This window comes from Stegostoma tigrinum, chromosome 34 (genome assembly GCF_030684315.1).
Source record: "Stegostoma tigrinum isolate sSteTig4 chromosome 34, sSteTig4.hap1, whole genome shotgun sequence".
NCBI lineage: Eukaryota > Metazoa > Chordata > Chondrichthyes > Orectolobiformes > Stegostomatidae > Stegostoma > Stegostoma tigrinum.
This window is the reverse complement of record NC_081387.1, coordinates 17,320,940-17,344,326: the sequence shown is the minus strand read 5'-3', so window position 1 is coordinate 17,344,326 and position 23,387 is coordinate 17,320,940. Positions and strand designations below refer to the sequence as shown.

The 23,387-nt window shown below is 39.2% G+C and overlaps 1 protein-coding gene across 15 annotated transcripts in view; it reads left to right on the top strand.

The window, feature by feature from the left end:
- The window catches only part of LOC125446329 (ras/Rap GTPase-activating protein SynGAP-like), a 746,401-nt gene that overhangs the window by 583,713 nt on the left and 139,301 nt on the right, over positions 1-23,387 (top strand). The window lies entirely within an intron of this gene.

The following is a 23,387-nucleotide window of genomic DNA, read 5'->3' as shown; positions in this document are numbered from 1 at the left end:
CACTTTCTTTTCACAGAGAAAGACCTATGTGGTACCTTGCAGGCTGCTACAAGATGAACACTGCAGCTCAATGGAACTGTTCATCAATGCACCCTAAAGTCAAGGAATTACTTTTAAAATAGAGTCACTGTTGTAATGTTGGGTATGTGGCAGCCAATTTGTGCATAGTAAAATCTCACAAAAATCAATCACCACATAATCTACATGGAATATTAACAGCTGAGGGATAAGTTATACCATGCAGTAAAATGGAAAAAGAAACCTTCCTCTTTAATAAACTACCAACATATTTCACCATTAGTGGCGGAGACCTTGATGTAATGTCACATGCAAAAGACAGCACCTTTGACAGAACACTGCACCCTTAATATAGCACTGGCAGTATCAGCCTACATTTTCTGTTCAAATTTCTGGAATGAGGTCTTGAGGTTTCCAAGATGACAGTACTATGACTGAGCACAACTGCAGCTCTGTTCTGAAGTCACAGGGTCCTGCATTCAGCCCCACTCCAGGCTGAGCATGCCTAAAACCTTGGCTGACATGAGTTTAGTATTGAGGATATGAACGTATTGGAAATGAGTGATTATTTCCCTTCCGCTGGGCTAGAAGCTCTGGGTTCAGGTCCCACCCCAAGGCTTGGTGGTCACAGATTGTAGGTTGTAATATGACCCCAGGTTGTGAGTCTATAAATCTTTTTGATGTACCAAAGACAGGCAGCAAGAAAACGAGAATTTTCTGGTCAGCCAGAACGTGTGGTGGCTGCAGAGCGCCAAACACCCCACTTAAAAGACTCTACGCACAGATTCTTGCCATGAACAAATACTGTCCTCAGACGATGGCACAGACAGACAGCACTGAGGGAACACTGCACTGTCTTTCAGAGCAGATGTTCAAGTCAGGCTCCATGCATGTGCTCAGGTGGATGTAAAAGATTCCATGGCGATATCTTGATGAAAAGCAGGAGAGCTATTCCTGTTGTCATGTTCCATACCTTTCCCTCAATTATTGCAAAAGCAGATAATCTGTTCAGTGATAATGGGAACTGCAGATGCTGGAGATTCCAAGATAATAAAATGTGAGGCTGGATGAACACAGCAGGCCAAGCAGCATCTTGTTAGCTGCATCCATAATATAAAACATGTTGAATTGATCTATCATTTTTTGTGGTGTTGCAACCCAGTGGAAGAATAGATTGGTATAATCTCCAGTGTGGTACCAAGCCACAACAATACCCAAGCACTGACTTAGTGATCTTTCCAGTGTACAGCGGAGGAGTGAGTAAGATTGCTCTGCTTGACAAGTGTAACATCATTGTATGTGAATTCAAAATCATCAGCATTATAATGTCATTGGTGTCCACTATCTATTCTATGCTGACTTCCTGAAACCCAAAAGATGGAAAGTTATATGCTCAAATCCAGGTGCTCAACAACCTTTAACTGTATAATACCTTTCATTGTTTTTATCCTCCTATAAAATGTGAACATCGCAGGCTAGGACGGCATTTGTTGCCCATTCCTAATAACCCTTGAGAAGAATGCTTAAGAATGTGATGGTTATCTAGGTGGGGTGGTAAAAAGTTCCAAGACATTTTGCAGCAGCTCAATGAGCCAAATATTGGGAATAAAGCAATGAAGGAGTTATCAGGAGAGGTGACCTAAATTTAGACATCAAGATAGGGTTTAAAGAGTGGTAGCAAGGTTGAAAGTTGTAGTTCCAGAGACAGAAGCAAACAATATGATGGCATTCAAAGATCATAGAAGGTTGTTGGACTGGAGGAGGTTACAGAGCTGAGAAAAGGCAGGAGGTCAGTGCAGAAAGGGGCAATGATGAATCACTTTCCATACATGTGAGGATATAGGTTGCAAAGTTCTGAATGACTCTAAGGCTGCACATGATCTCAGGTGATGTTCAGCTGAAACGGGTTAAATAGAAAGAAGGGAGCATCGAGAATGTTCATGACATTCTCATACCCTTTCCCTGCCTCACTCCATCCAGTGATGCCAGTTGTGTAAGGGAATATATAAGAAAGAACTTGCATTTCTTTAATACATATCACAATGTTGAGGTGTCCCAAATTGCTTTATTGCTAAACAAATACTTTTGAAATGTGCCTGTTTTGAAACTCAGCAGCCTTTCAGTGTTCAAAATGATCCCGTAAAAAGCAATATCATAAATGAAACTGTCGTAAGAACATGAAAATTGGATCAACAGGAGACCATTTGGTCCCTCAAGTCTGTTCTATCATTCAATAAAATCATAGCTGATCTCCCTCCTCAATTCCACCTTCCTGCCCTATCACTGTATCCCTTCATTCCCTGAGAGACCAAAAATCTATAGATCTTGAGCACAATGACCAGAAGTCTACAACCAATCCCAAAAGATTCACAACTGTCTAAGTAAATAAATCTCTCCCCATTTCAATCCTAACTGACCAACAGCTTATTTTCAGATTACAACTCATAGCTCTGGACTCTCTAGGCTCAGGAAACAGCCTCTTAGCTCTGATCTGTCAAGCCCTGTAAGAATTTTATACATTTCACTGAGATCAATATTCATCCCTCTAAACTCCAGACAATATAGTTCCACCCTTCATAGGACCCAGAATCAATCTAGTAAACCTTTGTTGCATCCCGTCTAAGGCAAGTATATCCTTCCTTAGGTAAGAAGACCAAAGCTGTTCACAGTAAGGCTGCCAGCTGACCTATCAGAACCTTAGGAGAAACCGGTAAAATATTGTCAGGAAATTACCGACCAGAGGACACAGATTTAAGGTAATTGGCAAAATAACCAGAAGGAAGCTGAGGAGAATTTGTTTTTACTGCAGTGAGCTGTTATGATCTGGAATGTGTTACTTGAAACGTTGGTGAAAGCAGGTTCAAGAGAATCTTTCAAACATGATTGACCATATATTTGAAACAATATAAATTTGCAGGGCAATGAATACAGGGTAAGGAATTGGGATTGATTGGTCATCACTTTCAAAGAGGCGCATGATCTGAATTACCTTCTTGTTGTACAATTCAATAACTGAACTATTCATTGCCGAGTAAGTTGTTGTGACTATATATTATTCTTTTCAGTCTTGCAGTGAAATATAGTCCATAAAACCGAATTTTATATGGTAACTAGGCAGGGGCTTCAATGCAAGTGATGTACTGGTGAAAGATTTCTCCTTTTTTGAAAAGTCATGGAATGTGATCCCGTAAGGTGACAGCATATATATACCGTTAAGTTCCAGGATTATATGAAATCAAATCAGAATTTGACTTACTTAAATTACTGAATAATTACAAGTGAAAATCACCATAATCCACTGTTTCATGAGATGAAGGCAACTCATGGTGAGTTGTAACTTGAGTATCACCATGCCTTTGAGAATTACTATAGTGTGGAAAGAGGCTATTTGGTCCACTGAGTCTGCACCAACCCCCCGACCCCCGAAGAGCATCCCATCCTGATGTAGCCTTGGACACCCCCTGCAACCCCACCCTATCCCCCTAACCCTGTATTTCCAATGCCTAATCAATCTAACCTGCACATCCCTGAACACCACGGAGCAATTTAGCACAGCCAATCCACCAAGCCATCTTTAGACTGTGGGAGGAAACCAGAGCACCTGGGAGAAACCCACTCAGACACAGGGAGAATGTGCAAACTCCACACAAAACAGTCACCTGTGGCTGGATGACTTTTTTAAAATCTTCAATTAGGCTTATTTTAATATTTTATACTCAAACAAATCCTAACTGATGCAACTTGTCCTCATTATTTTAATCCTGAAGTACAGTCTTACACTGGTGAATCTTAGTCTGCACTGATGTCAATGGAGAAAAATATCAGGGAAGATGAACTGACATGCTCTCCAACCTCATGGATTCCTGGCCAGTGACTTAGGTTAACATTAACCTACCTCAATAACCATCCATGAGAAGAGATTAGAAATATTGTGAAGATAGAGCGAAACATCAGTAAAACTGTCGATTAGTCTGTTGTGCAGAAGAATTATGTTGTAATTTTACCAGGAATTGTTCATAAGTACTTCAGTCACATAGCATGAGCGTCTTGTTGTTCATAGCATTGATAAAAAATATTGACCAGATGTTTTCTGCGTTTCATAGTGTTGTACATAATATTAAAGGAAAAGAAGACAGCCTTAACGCTGTAAATGGCAATATCATATGAAAACCCTGACTACCAGTTCCCTGGATTAAAGTTAATCAAACATGTGCAATTCAAAGTGGAATGCTGACACTGCAAGGCATCATTTCACCATATTTCTTACCTCATCTCATTGGTGGTTATTCAGATTTTGGCTGAACTGTAGGGGATTAGGCAGAATTTCACTTTTAGCCTGACATTAATTAAATTTCTCCTAATAAGGACTTAATATTAGAATTACCCTCTATGTCTGCTACACATTTTTTTCTTGATTCTCAGATGGGACGTGGGCATCATTGCAAGACTGCCATTTGTTCCCATCTCCAGGCTAGTTTGCTTAACACCTGCTATTGAGAAAATATTAATGTCATAAAATCTATTGTAAAGGATGTACAACAGAACATTTAAAGATACAAAATATGAATAAGCGTGGCTTCATAAAGAGAAGATCGTGCCTGACAAATATATTTGAATTCTTTGAGGAGATGACAAGCAGGGACAGATAAAAGGAAGCAGTGAACATATTTGAATTTCAGGACATTGGATTGGGTAAGTTACCAAACATTAGGCTAGCTGAATAAAATAAGAGCCAATATGTTGGATGTAGCATATTAACATTGACAGCTGATTGGATAACTAATAGAAGGCAGAGAGTTGGCATAAGGGAGGCATTTTCAGGATGGCAACCTGTAACTAGTGGAGTGCTTCAGGGATCAGTGCTGAGGTCACAACTATTTACAACATATATTAATGACTTGGACGTGGAAAGTGTACTACAGCTAAGTTTGTGGGTGACACAAAAATAGTTAAGGAGGCAAGTTGTGAGGATGACACAAAGAGTCTGCAGAGCAACATAGAGAGGTTGAGCAAATGTGTAAAATCTTGGCAGATAGAATATAGTATGGGAAATGAGAGGTTATGAACTTTGGCAGGAAGAATAGAGAAGCTGAATATTATTTAAATAGAAAAAGATTGTGGAAAGCTATTGCATGGACAGATTGGGGAGTCCTTGTACATAAATCACACAAAGCTAGGGATGCTTTCAGCAGGTAATAGGTAAAGCAAATAGAATTTGGCCATTATTTCAAAGGGAATGAAGCATAAAAATAGAGATCTCTTGCTTAAACTACACAATGTATGAGTTATACCACACCTGGAATACTGCGAACAGCTTTTGTCACCTTGTCTAAGGAAAGATTTACTGGCATTATTGACAGTCCAGGGAAGATTTTCCCAGATTGATTCTGGGTATGGATGAACTGCCTTCTTAAGTGGTTCAGTAGGTTGCGGCTGTATTTTTTGACGTTTTAAAGATCTGATTGAAAATGTAAGATTCATAGGGACCTTGGTATATGCAGAAAGTTTGTGTCACCTTCAATGAGAATCTAGGACCAGAGGGCATAATCAAGGAATATGGAGTTACCTAGTTGAGACAGAGATGAGGAGGAATTTCTTCTCAGAATGTGGTGAATCTTTGGAATTCATTACTCTAGATAACTGGTGAGATTGAGTCGACAAATGTATTCAAGGCTATTATAGGCAGACTGTTAATCAGTAAGGGAATCAAGGGTTATTTGGGAAAAGTCAGAAAAGTGGATTCAGGATTACCAGGTCAGCCACAATCTCATTGAATGGCAGAGCAGACTCGAAAAGCTGAATGAGTTACCTCTCCTCCTATATCTTATGGTTGCGTAGTCTGAAGATACCTTGCTTAGCTTTACTCTTAATATCCTTCTTTATCCACTGCTCCCCTGATACTTTAACATACCCTATCGGTTAGTTAACCCTATCATTTAGTTATGATTTCTAAAAATATGCTAGTTTTCTCTGGTATCCATTTCAGGGTCACATCCGATGTTATGCTTAAGACACTGTAAAGAATAGTGTTCATAATGGAAGCCATTATGGGCAAATGCATTACATATTGTTACATGCTCAGTAGGGTGCCTAGTTTTGTTCATCCTAACCTTTAAGAAGCATTATCCTTGTTATTCAAGCCCTGACTTCCCTTAGCCTTTCCTCCACATTCAAGGCACAAGTCAGAAGTATTGTCGGATACTAACCTACTTCCTGGATGGGTGCAATTCAAGAAAATCAATGCCATCCAGGACAAGACAATCCACTTCATCAGCAATAAGTTTGCCATTTTAAATAGCCCTCCATTCACTACCAGCACAGCATGTATGTAGTGTATACTATCTACAAAATGCTACCAAATCAGGCATCTTCAACATCCTTTCCAACTTTGCAATCTCCATCATCTGGAGCAATAAGGACAGCAGACACATGAGAATGCCACCAATTTTAAGTTTCACTCTAAGTCACACACTCTCTGACTTATAACATAAGCAATGAATTATCATTAAATTGTTGGCATATTGTTATAAAATGACTATTAATTTCCCCTAATATGACTGTCCATCAATATTGCTATATATTCTGTTTTGTCATTCCTTTATTGTTCTCATACCAAAATTCTGGAACTTCCTTCCTGACAATACACTGGAAGCATTTACATTGTATGGACTGCAGCTGTTCAGAAAGGCAGCCAATTTCCAATTTTAAGGGCAGTTAGGGATAGGCATTAAATGTCGATCTGGCTAACGAAACTAACATTCCAAAGGTGAGATAACAGGCGTACAGCTGGATGAACACAGCAGGCCAAGCAGCATTAGAGGAGCAGGAAGGCTGACGTTTCGGGCCTGGACCCTGCTTCCTTCTATCTCATTTCAAAGATGATCTATTTTGGAAAAAACAACTACCCTAACAGTCTTGCATCTAACCTTCCAAAATTTTGGAACCTATTGTTACTTTTTAATCTGTTACACTCTGGTCGGATTAGTCATTACCAGCCAAACTTTCAACATTGCTGTTCTGGTTGTGATTTTGCCAATAATAGCAGTTATGGGATGCTTCTACTGAACTAATTTATTATCGATTCATTTATTATCATCCTACATTTCTCTAAAAGTCTTTGTAGCAGCATATATTGTCATATAAGCAATGACTTAGCATTACGTACTTGGTATATTGTTGTAAGATGATCATTAATTTACCATAATATGACTTTCTGCCAATGTTCTGATCATACCTATATATTCTCTTGCCAAAACACTATCTGCCCTATTACGGGGCCACCTGCTGATTGTTTTCCTTTCTATTCAAATCAAAATAATCATCATCGTCGTTGTCGTCGTCGTCATCATCATCATCATCATCATCATCGTGGGACCTTATGCATTTCTTTCAGATGACTTGCCCTGGATTTATCAACTTCCTGATTTAGCGCATTCTTAGTCTGCAAAAAGTCACCGTTCTATCACTGTGACTGATTCAAAATGCCTGCACTAAAAACTTCAGCAGGAGAAAAAGTATGCTTCCAAATCTTGCAAGACAATAGAGCAAATCCTAAATAGCTCCAGAAATATAAGATGGTCATTCATTAGTTAAATAGGGAACTAAGGCAAAATGTCTTTATACAGAGATTGGTAAATATGTGGAATTCTCTCTCACAAGAGGTACTTTGAGGTAATAAAATATTTGCATTGAAGAGTAAGCTTGATAAACACATGAAGGAGGTTGTGCTGGCAAGGTAAATTGAAGAGGGATGTGAGAAAGCTCCTATGGTAAGTAGATGATGGCGTAATTAGTTGGGCTGATGGCCTATTCCTGTGGTGTACGTTCAGTTTATATTATTATTTTTCCTTATGTCTCTCTCAAATAAGACCAACTGTCTTCTACAATTTCATGATAGGCCCTTCTTAAAACAATATTTTTTCATTGACTTTCTCCAGCTTCTCCAAGTTAACTCAGTTTTCTTCTTTCATAGTAAACATGCCTTTGAATTTTCTAAAAGTCCTTAAAATTACCAGAACAAAAGACACAGAATTAGGACAATTGATCTTTTGAGTTTGCTGCCGTGTTTGATAAATTCATGGCTGATCTGATTGTGGCATCAACGCCAATTTCCTCTTTGACCCCTCACTCCCATAACACTTGATTGGCCAAATTAAAAATTGCTTCCATCCCTCATGCACATCTCTAATTGCTTGCTCATGTCTGAATAGGATACTAGAAAATGGTACACATCTGATGACCCTCTCATCTCCAGCTTTGAATTGCCCCTTTTCTCTCATACTGATATTACTATATCCGTATCACAGCAGGTCATCTGAAATTCTGAAAGAAAGGTTCATTCTGGGAATGTGGGATGTTGCTAATTCTCCTAATTGAATAATGGATACTGAAGATATTCATGTGGTACTGGAGTTACATTTGGATACAAACAGGTACAGCGTCTCAGCTTCCTTCCCTTTGAGCCATTTGGGTTTTGATGACATATGACAGCTTCATGGTCTCCTCAACTGACACCTGCCTTCTGTGCCCAGTTTTTATAAACAGTAGAAGTGTTGGAATTTTAAGTCACATTCATCATGGATTGTTTATTTAGGTGTCGATCTGACTGGCCCCTACTTTAACCGCTACAATACCACATCCCTTTTTACATGGATTTTCTGCTCTTGCCATTTTTAAAACCAATCCTTTCCGAAATCATTGCAGTTAATTTTAATCTAGCTTCTCAGGTAGTAAACTCTGGTGATTGAGTAACACTTTTTTCTCACATTCTGCTCAGTGTCACCTTTTCACGGCCGTTACATGGATCATTTATAAACTATTGGAGATTAGTGGGCTGTTTAAATTTTAGATAATATCAGACTCGTTATGTATGATGGTGAATTTTGTATCACGATATAACACTGTTTGTATTATAATGAAAGGAGATCTCGTGGCATTGTGGTAGTGTCCCTGCCTCTGAGTCAGAGCTTCCAGATTCAAGCCCCTCCAGGACTAATGGCCAAGCAAAATACATTCATAATGCAGTCAAACTAGTTAAGTATTAATTATATATCCTTCTAACGTATGCCAATGGCAGGCAGTAAGAGAAGGAAAGACTCCTAGTCAACCACGTGATAGAAAGAAATTGGAACCTCTACCATAGCTGTAGGACTGCAGAATGGACTATGTCTTGCCACAACAACTCAGACACCTCAGGGGATCCAGTTGGTTAAGAAAGCTGGTGTGGATCAGATTGTTGCCGACATCATGGGGTTCAATCCCCCTTCTTGTTTGAGTGGGTTTTGGACCTTTCTCCTTGTCCTATCTGTGGTGGAGGTCATGGTGATGTTGATGTGCCTACCTTTGGGAAGAGAAAAGGCGTTATAATAAATAGTAGACATTTTGCTTTTTAGGAAGTATCAGATCCCTCATATTCGTCAAATCTCAAGTGTCAAATCATGTATTTGTTATATAATAGTAAATCTCGTCAATACCTTAGGAATTATCAGCTTCTGTACATTATTAGTGAATAGTGGGCATTGGACATATTAGTAGGGACTAACAGATCCTGTTTATTTAAAGTGAGTATTTATCTTTGAATGTATATTATCGAAAGTATTGGTTACTGCATAGGTTATAAGAAATATTAAACCCTGTATATTATAGGAACAACAAACACTGCTTACGTAATGGAAAATAGTTGACCCGAGATGCTATATGGTCGTGTGAACCCTAAATATGGAATAGTGCACAATGGGCCCCATACATATTACAGGTAATATCAGCTCCTGTATATTATAGGGAATACTAGACCCTATATGTATCATTAGAAATAGTGGACTTTGAATATATTACAGAAATTTCAGGCTCTTCATGTACAATAGGGAATATCAACATATATTTTGATGAAAGAGTGAAACAAGTGCTAAATGGCTACAATGCTTCCATATATCAACTGAAAAGTTTGAATTTTTGCACGTACATTTCATCCTATTTGCTAATTGACACAATTTATACCTTCGAGAAAGTGCTAACACAGAGATACCTGTAAGGTGAGAACTCAAATACTGATTAGAAGTCATTTTCTTTGAGCGCTATATTGGGCTCCAAGCATCCACTTCAAAGATGTGTGGAGTATGTTAGTTTACACACAGTGACAGATTTCAGGTTGGCTCTGAGCCTGAGCAAAAGGATGCACATGCTCTTAGGACTGGCCGTTAGAGATTTTCTTGATATGGAAGGATGTCTTCTACCCTAGGTTAAAGGGAGGGATGGCATTCACTCTGCCCTTTTTCTCCCTCTTGTCTTACTCTCTTGATGCTACCCTTTTTGAAGTCATGTCCTCCTTCAACTCCTAGCAAGATGTACATGAGCAAGGTCTCTTTTTCTTCAAGTGAGTCAGAAAAGGTAAGCAATAAGTTAGTGCAATACAAGGTACTCCTTTCAGGCAAAATCTTCTTGGAATTTCCAGAATAAATGTTGACAAAGTGCTGGGAAAACCTAAACAAATTATTTCTGAAAATTTCCAGATGGATTTTAAAGGACCTCCTCAAACTTCCAGCAGCAAATACACCCTAAATCGTGATACAAAAGCAAAATGCTTCAGTTGCTGAACATCTGAGATAAAAACAGAAAGAGCTGGAAATACTCAGCAGGCCAGGCAGCATCTGTGGAAAGAAAGAGTTAATCTTTCAGGTTGATATCCTTTCATCAGGCAGCATCTAATGTTGCTTTATTGATGTGGAATATCATTTCTGTCCACAGATGATGTGTATTCCCAGCACTTTCTGTTTTTATCACCATAAAAGGCTTAAAAATCCTCTACAATTACTTTTTTTTTCCAATCAGTTTGCTGCTACTCGGAGAGGAGATTGGTAAAGTGATAAGCATCAAATGCTATGTTGCCTCACTAGGAAGTGCTACCAAACAGTTTAAGAGGCAATCCTCTGGGCATTGCTCTGATTCATGCATTGATTCTCTGGGCTACGGCTGTTGTGACACAGTGGACCAGTAAAGCCAGGTGAACCCAAATTCAAGTCCCATCTGTTCTAGAAGTGTGTAGTAATATCTCTGAACAGATTGATTAGAATCTATCTATCAAGCTGGCATCTTGTGACAAATGTGGGATAAACTGCCATCTCAAAGCCATTTAGCACCTAAAAGAACAACTGAAAATCACCATTTGTATGTTGAAGGAAAGGTCAAACCTTGCATCTATAATTAACAATCAAGAAAAACAAACCTGTATTTACATTGAGAAATTTAAAATACTGCATATATCTTTGAAAATATTAGAGATTATATGGGGAATATATCTGATGAGGAATATAGAAATAGTGTAGGTAAGTAGCCCTGTACATTATAGGGAATATTAGATGCTGTATATATTACAATAAGATGTGGATCGGAATATTGGGAATGCCTGTCATTTTCTACTGAAGAGAACAACACCTCTGTGTAGATGGAATAGGTCAGGTCCTACAGATTTTACAGAGAATATTTGATTCTGCATATGATAAAAACATACTGTAATATATTACAATGAGTATTAAGCACACCATGTATTATAGGGACCATGGTAGCCAGTATTATACAGGGGGTATTAAAGCATGTCAAAATCTCTGTGGACTCTGCAAATAATAGCGGATAATAGATCATTAAAGTGTAAGAAATATGAGCAGCAGTAAGCTATTTACCTCTTCTAACCTGTTTTGTCATTCACATAAGGTCATGCTTTTCTATCTGTGCTACTTACCGACACTATTTCCATATCTGATGATTCCCATACTGTCCAAAAATCATGACCATTCATAACCAATGAAGGAGCATTTGCAGCCCTCTGGGGTAGGATATTCCAAAGTATCACAACCCTTTGAATGAAAAGCTTTCTTCCTTCAAAGTCATAGAGTTGTAGAATCATACAGCACAGAATCAGACCCTCAGGTCCAACTTATCCGCGCCAACCAGAGATCCCAATCTGACCTTTCCAGCATTTGGCCTATTTTCTTCTAAATTCTTCCTATTCATATACCATCCAGATGCCATTTAAATGTTGTAATTGTTCCACATCCTCTGACAGCTCATTCCATACATGCAAAACCCTCTGCATAGAAATGTTGCCCATTAGGTCCTATTTGAATCTTTCCCTGCTCACTGTAAATCTTTGCCATCTAGTTTTAGACACCCCACCCTAGGAAAAAAGACTTGGCTATTCAGCCTATCTGAGCCCTTCATGATTTTATAAACTTCTATAAAGTCACCCCTCAACATCTGACACCCAAGGAAAAATAGTCTCAACCTATCCAACCTCTCCCCATAACTCAAATCCTGCAAACCTGACAACATCCTGGTAAAGATAATAAAATGTGAGGCTGGGTGAACACAGCAGGCCCACACATCCTGGTAAATCTTTTCTGCATCCTCTCAAGTTTAACAACATCCTTTCTATAGAAGGGTGACCAGAACTGTACACAGTATTCTAAGAGTGGCCAATAGTTGAAAACTTGGAGAAATAATTTGCAGGGATTTGCAAAAAGAGTGGGATTAATTGGCCTCAATTGGTTAAAATGCTTCTTTTTGCCATGTCCTACTCAATGAGGCCAGCTTTTCTCAAAGGAAATGTCTCTACAGTCATTTCCTTTTTCTGAGGCTGCATTCCTTAGTTCTAGACTCTCCAACCATCCTTTGAGCATCTAAATTGAAAAATGTAAATGTTTATGTGTATAAATCACTTCTCATTCTTCTCAACTCTTGGAAATAAAGGTAAGTCTTTTATGATTATGATTTTTGGACAGAATGGGAATCATCAGATCTGGAAACAGTGTCGGTAAGTAGCACAGGTAGAAAATCATGATCTTAAGTGAATAGCAAAACATGTTAGAAGAGTTAAATAGCCTACTGCTGCTCATATTTCTTATACTTTAATGATCTATTATCCTCTATTATTTGCAGAGTCCACAAAGACTTCAACACGCTATAAGTGTGATCCCTTAATCCCAGGAGTCGATCATAGCCCTTGCATACTAAGTATAACCTTCCTTTAGTAAGCTGACCAAAATTTCACATAGTACTTTAGGTGTAGTTTTACCAAGACCCTATACAGTAAAGGCTTCTTTATCCTTGCGCTCAAATTCCTTTGTCATTAAGGCTTGCATTCTATTTGCTTCCCTAATTGCTTGTGGAACCTCCAACCTAGCCTTTCCTGAGCTGGCTGTAGCATTTCTCAATCTTTCACTATTTAAAGTTATTCTACATTTTTCCCTACAAAATGGATAACTTTATACTTCTCCAAAATATATTCCGTCTGCCATAATCCTGCTCACTCACAAAATCTGCCTCTGACCTCTTGCAACCTCTTTACATTTGCCCAGATCATATTTTCCCTCAGAAAACTGAATGAATTATATTTGATCATCTTATTTATGCTGTTGATACGGCTTGTAGACAAGTGAGACCTGAGTAATAGTCCTAGCAATACACCATTAGTTATAGCCTACCAAACCAAAACCAGCCTATTTATTCTGACTCTGCTTCATATCTATTATGTAATCCTGATTCCATGTTAATGTATTACTTCCAAACCCATGAATCCTGATTTTAAACAATACTTTCTTCCCTGGCACCTTTGAAAGTTTTTGAAAATCCAAGTTCACTGCATCTGCTTCTTTCCCTTTATCTACCCTGCTAGTTAAAATGCTAAAATGCTCCAACGGACTTGACATCATGACTACCCCTTTATAAAATGATTTTGACTGCATCAACATATCATATTCTAAGCAGTCTGTGACTACTATTTCTGACAATAGATGCTATTTTTTGTTACACTACTGATGTTAGGTTAACTTATCTATAGTTCCCTGTTTACTCTCTCCCTCCTCCCTTGATTATCAAGATTGTGTTTTCCATTTTTTGATCCATGGGTAAAATTCCAGAATCTTGGAATTCTGCAAGTTCAGATCTAATAGATTTACTATCTCTATAGGTAGTTCTTTTATAACCTTAGAATATAGGCTTAGTCAAGGAAATTTGGTGTCTTTTTAGCCCCATTATTTTACTTTTGTTCATTACACTAACCTTTTAATCTCCCTGGGTGGCTGATTCTACAATGACAAAAACAGAACTGGCTGGAAAATCTCAGCGGGTCGGGCAGCATCTGTGGAGGAAAATCAGAATTAACATTTCTTGTCCAGTGACCCTTCTTCAGAATTGATGGGGGCCAGGAAAAAGTTGTTCTTTATGCAGAAGATTAGGGATGGTGTGCATGTGGGGGTGCATGAAGGGAAAGGAGTAAACAATAGGTGAATATAGAGTCTAAAGAGAGAGAAGAACAGTTGGACAGACAAAAGGAGTGAATGTTGGTCAGCCTGGGAGAATGAATGGTTACTATTGGGGGCTAACAACGGGCAGTGTATAATAGCAGACCGTGAGATAAAAAGGCCTGGAGTGTGAGGTTTGGAGTAAAGACATGGGAGAATGTGGCTTAAGCTCTGAAGTTGTTGAACTCAATATTAAGCCCAGAAGCCTGTAGGACTCCCAAACAAAAATTAGGTGCCGTTCTTCCAGCTTGCACTGAGCTTCGCTGGAGCACTGCAGCAAGTCTGAGACACAGATGTTGGCCAGGGAACAAGGTGTGCATTGAAGTAGCAGGCAGCTGGAAGGTCAGGGTCATTTTGGCGGATAGAATGTAGGTGTTATGCGACGTGGTCACCCAATGTAGGCTTCGTTTCCTCAATGAAGAGGAGACCATATTGTGAGCAGCAAATGCAGTAAACTAAATTGAATGAAGTGCAGGTAAAAGTTTAGACCCTTGGATACTGACTAGGGAGGAAGTAAATGGTGCATTGGTAGCTACTAATAGCTCCCCATTAGCATTCATCTCTAACTTCTCTTCTTAGCTATGGTTGAATATTATTGAAGGAAACATATAATTGTTGTGGACTTTTTTTTTAAATTGCATCATCTTGTTTTAGAGTCTACCCTAGCTAACTCACCCTTCAAACTCATGTAATTTGTATTCTTTGGATTTGAGATTCTGCTTATTTCCTACACATTTAACGGAAAAAGTAATTTCTTTGCTATCGTTGGAAATAGTGAATTGTATACAAAACAAAGAATGTTAGATACGATGCTGAAGTACAACAGCGGTGATATTTAGACTTTGTATGTACAATTTTGACTAACAACCTCTGATGGTGTCAAGCAGCCTCATTGATAATAAAAATTGAGAAAGTGAGTCCTACCATATTGTTTGTAAATTGTATAAGGAGCTATACGCTGCTTCTTAAATGCTGTATCTGTCCTAGAGATATTTTCTGGAAATGTATAGAGGGATCTACACTCTGTACCTTAAATCTATCCTCTCACTGATCTTGTAGTGTAGAGGGTTTTTATTCTATATCTAACTGGCATTGTTTCTGATTGGGAGGTGTTGGTTAGGAACAGTATGGAGGCAGCTTTACTCTGAATGTAACCCAATTTATATCTGACTGGGAGTCTTTGATGGGACAGAGTATTATTCTGTATCTAACCCATATTAACCTGTCCTTAGAATGTTTGTGAGTCTGTATAAAAGGCATTTTATTTTATCTAACCTGTGCTTTACGTGACATTTACCTGAGTGGTTGATTGGACAGGGAAGAGGATACATTACGCTGTGTCTGAACTGCACTTTTCTTGACCTGGCAGTACTTGTTGAGTTTTTTGCAGTGGTACGATTTGCTCTGAATCATAAATTTGTGTGGTACTTAATCTGAGAATATTTCCAAAAAAAATGCACTTGCTTCTCTTGAAAACTGTTTATCTATTTCCAATACTACTTCTCCAAAGCCCTCGGGCATATTGTTACCTTCCAGATCAATGCTTATCTTTTCTGTCACTCCACCTTTAAGATCAGGCTTCTACTATGCCACATTATAAAATATCTTTCATGATCATGATAAACTATTGCCTCTTGTTCTACTTGACATGACAATAGCTTTTGACACCATTGACCGACCAATTCTCTTCAAGACCACTTCTCTATCGTGCAGCTGGGTCGGTCTGATGTTGCCTGCTTCTATTGTTATCTGTTAGGTATAGACATACTGTTTGGTTTCCCTTCTTGCTGCCACATTGTTACCTCTAGTGTCCTGCAAGAATCTCCCCCTATCTCTTATCCACCTGCTATCCTTTGATAACATTGCCTAAAATCACAACTCCGATGACATCCAGATTTGAACCATCACCACTGACTTGTTTCCACTATTGTTCTGTCCTGTCATGTTGTTGGCCTGATATCCAGCTAAAACGTTTTCTTCTATTAAATGTAATGGCAAGAAAGAAAACATGGTATAAAAATTTGTTTGACCACCTCTGGGATGTGTAAAACTGTTAAAGATGCTATATGAGTGTCAGTTGTTATTACTGTTTAAAGGGCAGTGCTATGGATCTAACCCACACTGTACCTGACCTGTCAATGTTTGATGGTGTCATTACAAAGGAGGCTTTATTCTGTATATAACCTGTGGAGTAACTGCTCCGTGAGTGATTCTGCGGCAGTGTAGAGACACCCCACCCTAGGAAAAAAAACCTGGCTATTCAGCCTATCTGAGCCCTTCATGATTTTATAAACCTCTATAAAGTCACCCCTCAACATCTGACACCCAAGGAAAAATAGTCTCAACCTATCCAACCTCTCCCCATGACTCAAATCCTGCAAGCCTGCTGATGTAAATGTTGCAGAGGGAACAGCAAATTGACACTAGAGAGGGACCTCAAGTTTAACAAAGACACCCCCAGGCTAAAACCGAGGTCCATTTTCCAAGTCCTGTGACATTAGAGTATTGACAATGGGGACAGGGTTGTGAGCTTGAAAGCTACTAGCCAAGAATCTGTACACAAGAAATAGATACATGAAGGTCTTTGCACATCAATATTGGGACAGAGATGTCTTTGGGCAGCAGCATAGGTGACTGAGCCATCCTGTTCAGGGTTTTTTTTCTGCCCACTCCAGATGGAATGAAAAGATACCTTAAAATAGTCTGTCCCATTTTGCCCTGGCTGAGAATCCAACACCCTATAAGAGCACCATCTCGAAAAAGTGTAATTTAAAAGTTTGCAATTAGGAATGTTAGAATACCCATGGAGAAGAGTGACCATATAGAAAGGAGGACTTCAAACATATCTAGTGAGACATCAAAACTCCAACTTGACATCATCCCCATCAATTATACCTAGTGTCCTAGCAGCTAGTTATGCCATCCAGAAAAGGATCATGGATGTGCTGCCAGAGCTCCTCATATGTATAGATGAAAGAGTCATGATATGGCACCTGCAACTCATCTCCAATCAACATGACACTATCATCAATGCTTTTGCCTCCAGCCTTGACTCTAATCACAGGAATTATCCTATCACCATGTTAATAAAGTTCACACTGCCATCTGAAAGAAGTAGAGATCATTCTACTGGGAGACTTCAATGTTAGAGTTGGCCTTGACACTGATCTCTGGAGTGGAACCATTGGGTAAAACAAAGTGGGTAAAGCCAACGCAAATGGTGTCCTGCCAACAAAGCAGGTTCAGCATGTGTCATTACAGCAACCAGCCTCTTCCACCAGAAGCATCAATACAACATGGGGGCGTTATATATCAAAGTATTGGCACTTCATGGGTTTGACCTATACCCAATAGGGTTTAACCTTAACACCAGATGATAATTGCCAACTCTACTTCTAAAATCTACCCCTGTGAACGTGTGACAACAGAAATCTGTGCAAGTCAACACAAGTCTAGTTTGCAGAGCTGTTGTCATTACCACATGCCAGTTCTACCATGAGTTGTGGATAGTGTATCAGTGACACAAGAGCAGGACTGAAATCCCACTGTACCTAATGAATTCACTGTCTAAAGAAACACTTACATCTTTCTTGAAGCCAGCTCCACAAGAATTCAGACAAAACTCCCACAAAATCAATTTCGGTGGACTGGGCGCTGCATCCAGAAAGCCAAAAATATTTCCCCATTAGATCCTGTTTTCTCAACTCTCAAAAGACTGTCAGGAGGACAACGAAAATGTTTCAAAGCCGCTCTGTAGCTTTTCTTGAACCTCAACAGCATTGAAATTAATCACAGAGAAAAGCTTGCTTCCAGTTGTTGAAAATGACAACAAATGCTTTTAGTCATAGTGTCTAAAAAATGAGACAATGGCAGCAGATAAGAAAACAAAAGAAAGTAAATTTTGCTGGCTGGATCCCATTACCTTGTTGGACATGCCACTTGCATTCGCAAAGATCTATGATCCAAATTACAGCCTTCAGTCCCATAAAGACTTAAGGCAAAAACTCACCACCTGTTTGATGTCATCCAGGAATTGGGGCCCTGCCAATGTGCCATGAAGTAGACTTTATTTGCACCAAACTTTTGCTGTGCCTGACTTAGAGATGTTTGTTGCGATAATGTAAAGGCAAACATACTGTATGATGTACTCTATATTGCACTGCATCTAACCTACGAGTGTTTGATAGGACAGTGTAGAGGGACCATTACTCTATTTAACTAGTGCTGCAAATTACTTACAAGATTTTGTTTGAATGTTGAGAGGAAACTTCAGTACATATCTCTTCCATGCAGCACCTGGCCTGGGAAATGTTTCTTTTTTGTAATTGGTTCATGGGATGTAGGTTCGTAGGTTCATTCTGGCTGGCCTAGCATCTATTGCTCATTCCTAAATGTCACCCGAGTGGTTTTATAGGGTCATTTCAGAGGGCAGTTAAGAGTCGACCATGTTGCTGCAGGTCTGGAGTCACTCATAGCCAGACCAGGTAAGGGCAACATAATTCCTTCCTTGAAGGCCATTAGTGAGGCAGTTGGGTTAACATAGAACATTACAGCACAGTACAGGCCCTTCGGCCCTCGATGTTGTGCCGACCTGTCATACCGATCTCAAGCCCATCTAACCTACACTATTCCATGTACGTCCATATGCTTATCCAATGACGACTTAAATGTACCTAAAGTTGGCAAATCTACTATCATTGCAGGCAAGGCATTCCATTCCCTTACTACTCTCTGAGTAAAGAAACTACCTTTGACATCTGTCCTATATCTTTCACCCCTCAATTTAAAGCTATGCCCCCTCGTGCTCGCCGTCACCATCCTAGGAAAAAGGCACTCCCTATCCACCCTATCTAACCCTCTGATTATTTTATATGTTTCAATTAAGTCACCTCTCAACCTTCTTCTCTCTAATGAAAACAGCCTCAAGTCCCTCAGCCTTTCCTCGTAAGACCTTCCCTCCATACCAGGCAACATCCTAGTAAATCTCCTCTGCACCCTTTCCAAAGCTTCCACATCCTTCTTATAATGCGGTGATCAGAACTGTACGCAATACTCCATGTGCGGCCGCACCAGAGTTTTGTACAGCTTCACCATAACCTCTTGGTTCCGGAACTCGATCCCTCTATTAATAAAAGCTAAAACACTGTACGCCTTCTTAACAGCCCTGTCAACCTGGGTGGCAACTTTCAAGGATCAATTTATAACAATTGACAATAGTTATATGGTTTCCATTAGGCCATCTCTTTTGTCAGTCCAGATTTTTAAAATTGAATTCAAATATCACCATCTTCCATGATGAGACTCGAACCCATGTGCCCAGAGCATTATCCTGAGGTTCTGGATTATTAGCCTAGTGACATTACCACGACACCTAGTTTGATAGGGCGGTGAATAGGGATTTTTTCCCTGTAACTAACCCATGTTATATCTAACCAGGGATTGTTTCAGATAGCAGTGTAGATTAATCTTTCTTACTAAACTGTGGTGCACATGAGCTGCGTGCTTATGATGGGATAATATAAACTTAAGAAATAGGAAGCGCAATGGAAAATATGTCATCTCAAGCCTCCTCTGCCGTCCAGTCCGATCATGGTTGATGTTTGACTTGAAGTCCACTTTGCAATTTCCTCCCTAAATTCCTTAATTCCCCTAATGTTGAAAACTCTATCTATCTTCGCCTTACATTTACTCAAAATTGAGCAGTCAAATTAGACATAAGTAAGAAGTTCTGGCCTAACCACTGAATGTTCACAATATATACAAGAATAAGAAAAATATTCTCAGACCTTTTAAGTACAAAATTCTGTCAGTTCGCAACACATTCTGCATGCATAAGTTCCTCCTAAGCTTAGTCCTAAATGATTGACCTCCTTGTCCTGATAGCATGCCCCTGTTTTGGATTCCTCCATGAGGAGCATCTCTGCATCTACCCTGTCAAGATCCTTAGAAGGCTTAATGAGATCACCATCCATTCTCCAAACTTTGACACCATAGACTCAATTTATTCAATCATAGAACAAATCTCTCATCCCAAGAATCAATTCAGCAAAACTTTCAATGCATCATTTTATTAAATATGGAAAAAAAAACTGCACTGTCCCTGCAAATTTGGTGTCACTAAAGGCTTCAACAATCATAGCAAGATTTCTTCATTCCTTTCTTCTAACCCTTATACAATACAGGCCAACATGCCATGCACCTTCCCAATTGCTTGCAATAACTTCCTGTGTTTCTTGTACTATAACACCCAAACCTCTCAGAAGATCAACATTTTAAGTTGATCATTTTTTTTTAAAGTTCTGTATTTTCTCTACCAAAATGAATAACCTCATATTCTCACATTTAATGCAAGTAACATTCACACCACATAATGCCATAATACCATCTCCAATAAGAGCTAATCTAACCACTGCCCTTTGACATTCAATGATGTCACTGTCACTGAATCATCCACTATCATCATCCTGAGAGTTACCATTGACCAGAAAATCAACTGAGCTCATCACGTAAACACAGTGGCTGTAAAAGTAGGTCAGAGGTTAAGAACAGCCCATCTCCTGACTCCTGAAAGCCAATACACAAGGCACAATTCAGGACTATGATGGAATATTTCCCACTTGCCAGGATGCATGTAGCTATAACAACACTCAAAAGGTTTGACACTACCCTAGACAAAGTAATCCCTTTGATTGGCACCGCATCCACTCCCTCCACAACTGATACTCAGTAGCACTAATGTTTATTGTCTGTAGGATGCACTGCAGAAATTCATAAAGGTTCTTCAGACAACATTTGGCAAACCCACAACCTCCTCCACCTAGAAAGATAAGTGTATCAGGTACATGGGAACACCACCTACACATGTCCCTCCAGGCCACCCACAATCCCGACATGGAAATATATCGCAGTTCCTTCAATATCACTGGGTCAAAATCCTGGAACTCCCACCGTCACAGTGTTGTCTACAGCACATGGTCAACAACAGGTCAAGAAGGCAGCTTAATACCACTTCTTGAAGGGCAATTAGATACCAGAAATAAATGCTAGCCTAGCCAGTACATTGACATTCAACAAATTTTTAAAAAAGCTATATGTGACTGCCCACTCACTAAAGCTGTATTTTATGACTTTGCAGCCTTTTTACGTCCTCTCGCAGCTTACCTTCCCTAACTATGTATCATTAGAAAATTTAAATACATTACTCCAACTCTAAGATAATCTAAGATATGGATATGTATAGTAAATAACCGGGGATTCATCACTGGCCCTAGCAATACACATTGACATCTGTCTTGTGCATATTAACCAATTCTGAATGTAAACTGATATATTACGCTCAATATCACAAACTTAACCATGTGTAATAACCCTATATGAGGCATCATATCAAATGTCTTATGGAAATCTACACACACCGCTTTGAATTGTCCTCCTTTTCCAACTCCATTAGTTGCATCCTTAATAAACCTGTAATAAATTTGACATATATGATTTCCCCTTCATTGACCCATATTGATTCAGCCTAATCATGTTATAAATTCTGAAATAGTTTGTAAACATTACCTTCATAAAAGAATCTAGCATCTTCAAGAGGAATTCCCATCTCAGGTCAGACACTGAATTGTAGGTGTGGAGCTATATTCAGTTGTGATCAGAAACTGAATTGTAGGTGTGAGGCCTGAGATTACCCCTTTTGTTTATTTTCAATGGCTCTGCCTGATTCTCATGACAGCACAGCACTGACGTTGACTCTTTATAAACACTTTACACACCGTCTAACACTCCTGGTCACCTGCAGAGACTCATTATCTGGCACTCCACTCACACCAGTTGTATGATCTTTTGATCTGTCTCCCTATAAACTCTGTGTCTGTCTGTCCTGCTTTCTCACTGTACCTGATGAAGGTGCTGCACTCCAAAAACCTGCATGATTTTAAATAAACCTGTCAGACTATCACCTGGTGAGGGATAATGGGAACTGCAGATGCTGGAGAATCCTAGATAACAAATGTAGAGCTGGATGAACATAGCAGGCCAAGCCTTAGGATGTGTTCTTAGGATGTGCTCCTAAGATGCTGCTTGGCCTGCTGTGTTCATCCAGCTCCACACTTTGTTACCTCGGACTATCACCTGGTGCCGTGTGACTTCTGACTTTGTCCACCCCAGTCCAACACCAGCGCCTCCACATCACAAAAAGAGAAATAAAGGGAGTGGAAGAAATAATGGATTAAGAGAGTGAGAAAAAGGTGCAGTAACGGAAAATAAAAGATAAATGTATTATGTTTGTTTTTAGGAAATGTGACAATTAAAAGCATGATGCATTTGTAATAATGAATTGTTAATGAGAGGAAGGTTTTTAGTAAGTAATTGATATCAGTAGTTGAACGAATCCTTAAAGTGAAGGAGGCAAGCTAAACTTTGTGTGGCAAGTTTAGTTCATATCTATCACAGAGATTTACAACTTTCTGCTGTTCTCAGTAAAATGCTGTCGTACAGGAAGCCAATGGTAAATTTATGCAACTTTTGGAGATCTGTATTTAACCAAGCATATGCCCTTCATCACTCGTTACAGTAGAACTTCCACGTGAATAACAAAGAATATTTTTGGTTTAACTGCCATTTTGAGGGCAAAAGTATGATATTTAACAGCACATCCTGCATGTATCAACTCTGAGAACAAGGCAGTGTGGGTGGAATTTCACTGTCGATCTAATGCATTCCTTGAGCTGTATTGGAAATATTTGGTGGGACAGGTTGGAGGGAGCTTTACTGTACCTGAGTCTAAAATATGAGTATTTCAAAGGATAGTGTAGAGAAAGAGTTATTCTGTATTTAGTGATTGCTGTACTTGCTCTAGCATGCTGGATGAGACTGTGTACAGGGAGCTTTACTGTGTACCCTTCACACACTGCATTTGACCAAGAAATATTTGATAACAATGTAGATGGGACTTTACTCTATCATGGTTGTGGTGGCATCTGTTTCTGTGTATTTGGTGTGACAGGGTAAAGGAAGATTTGCTCTGAATCTAATGAGTTCTTCACCTGTTCTGGATATTGCTCATAGGAGATTGTA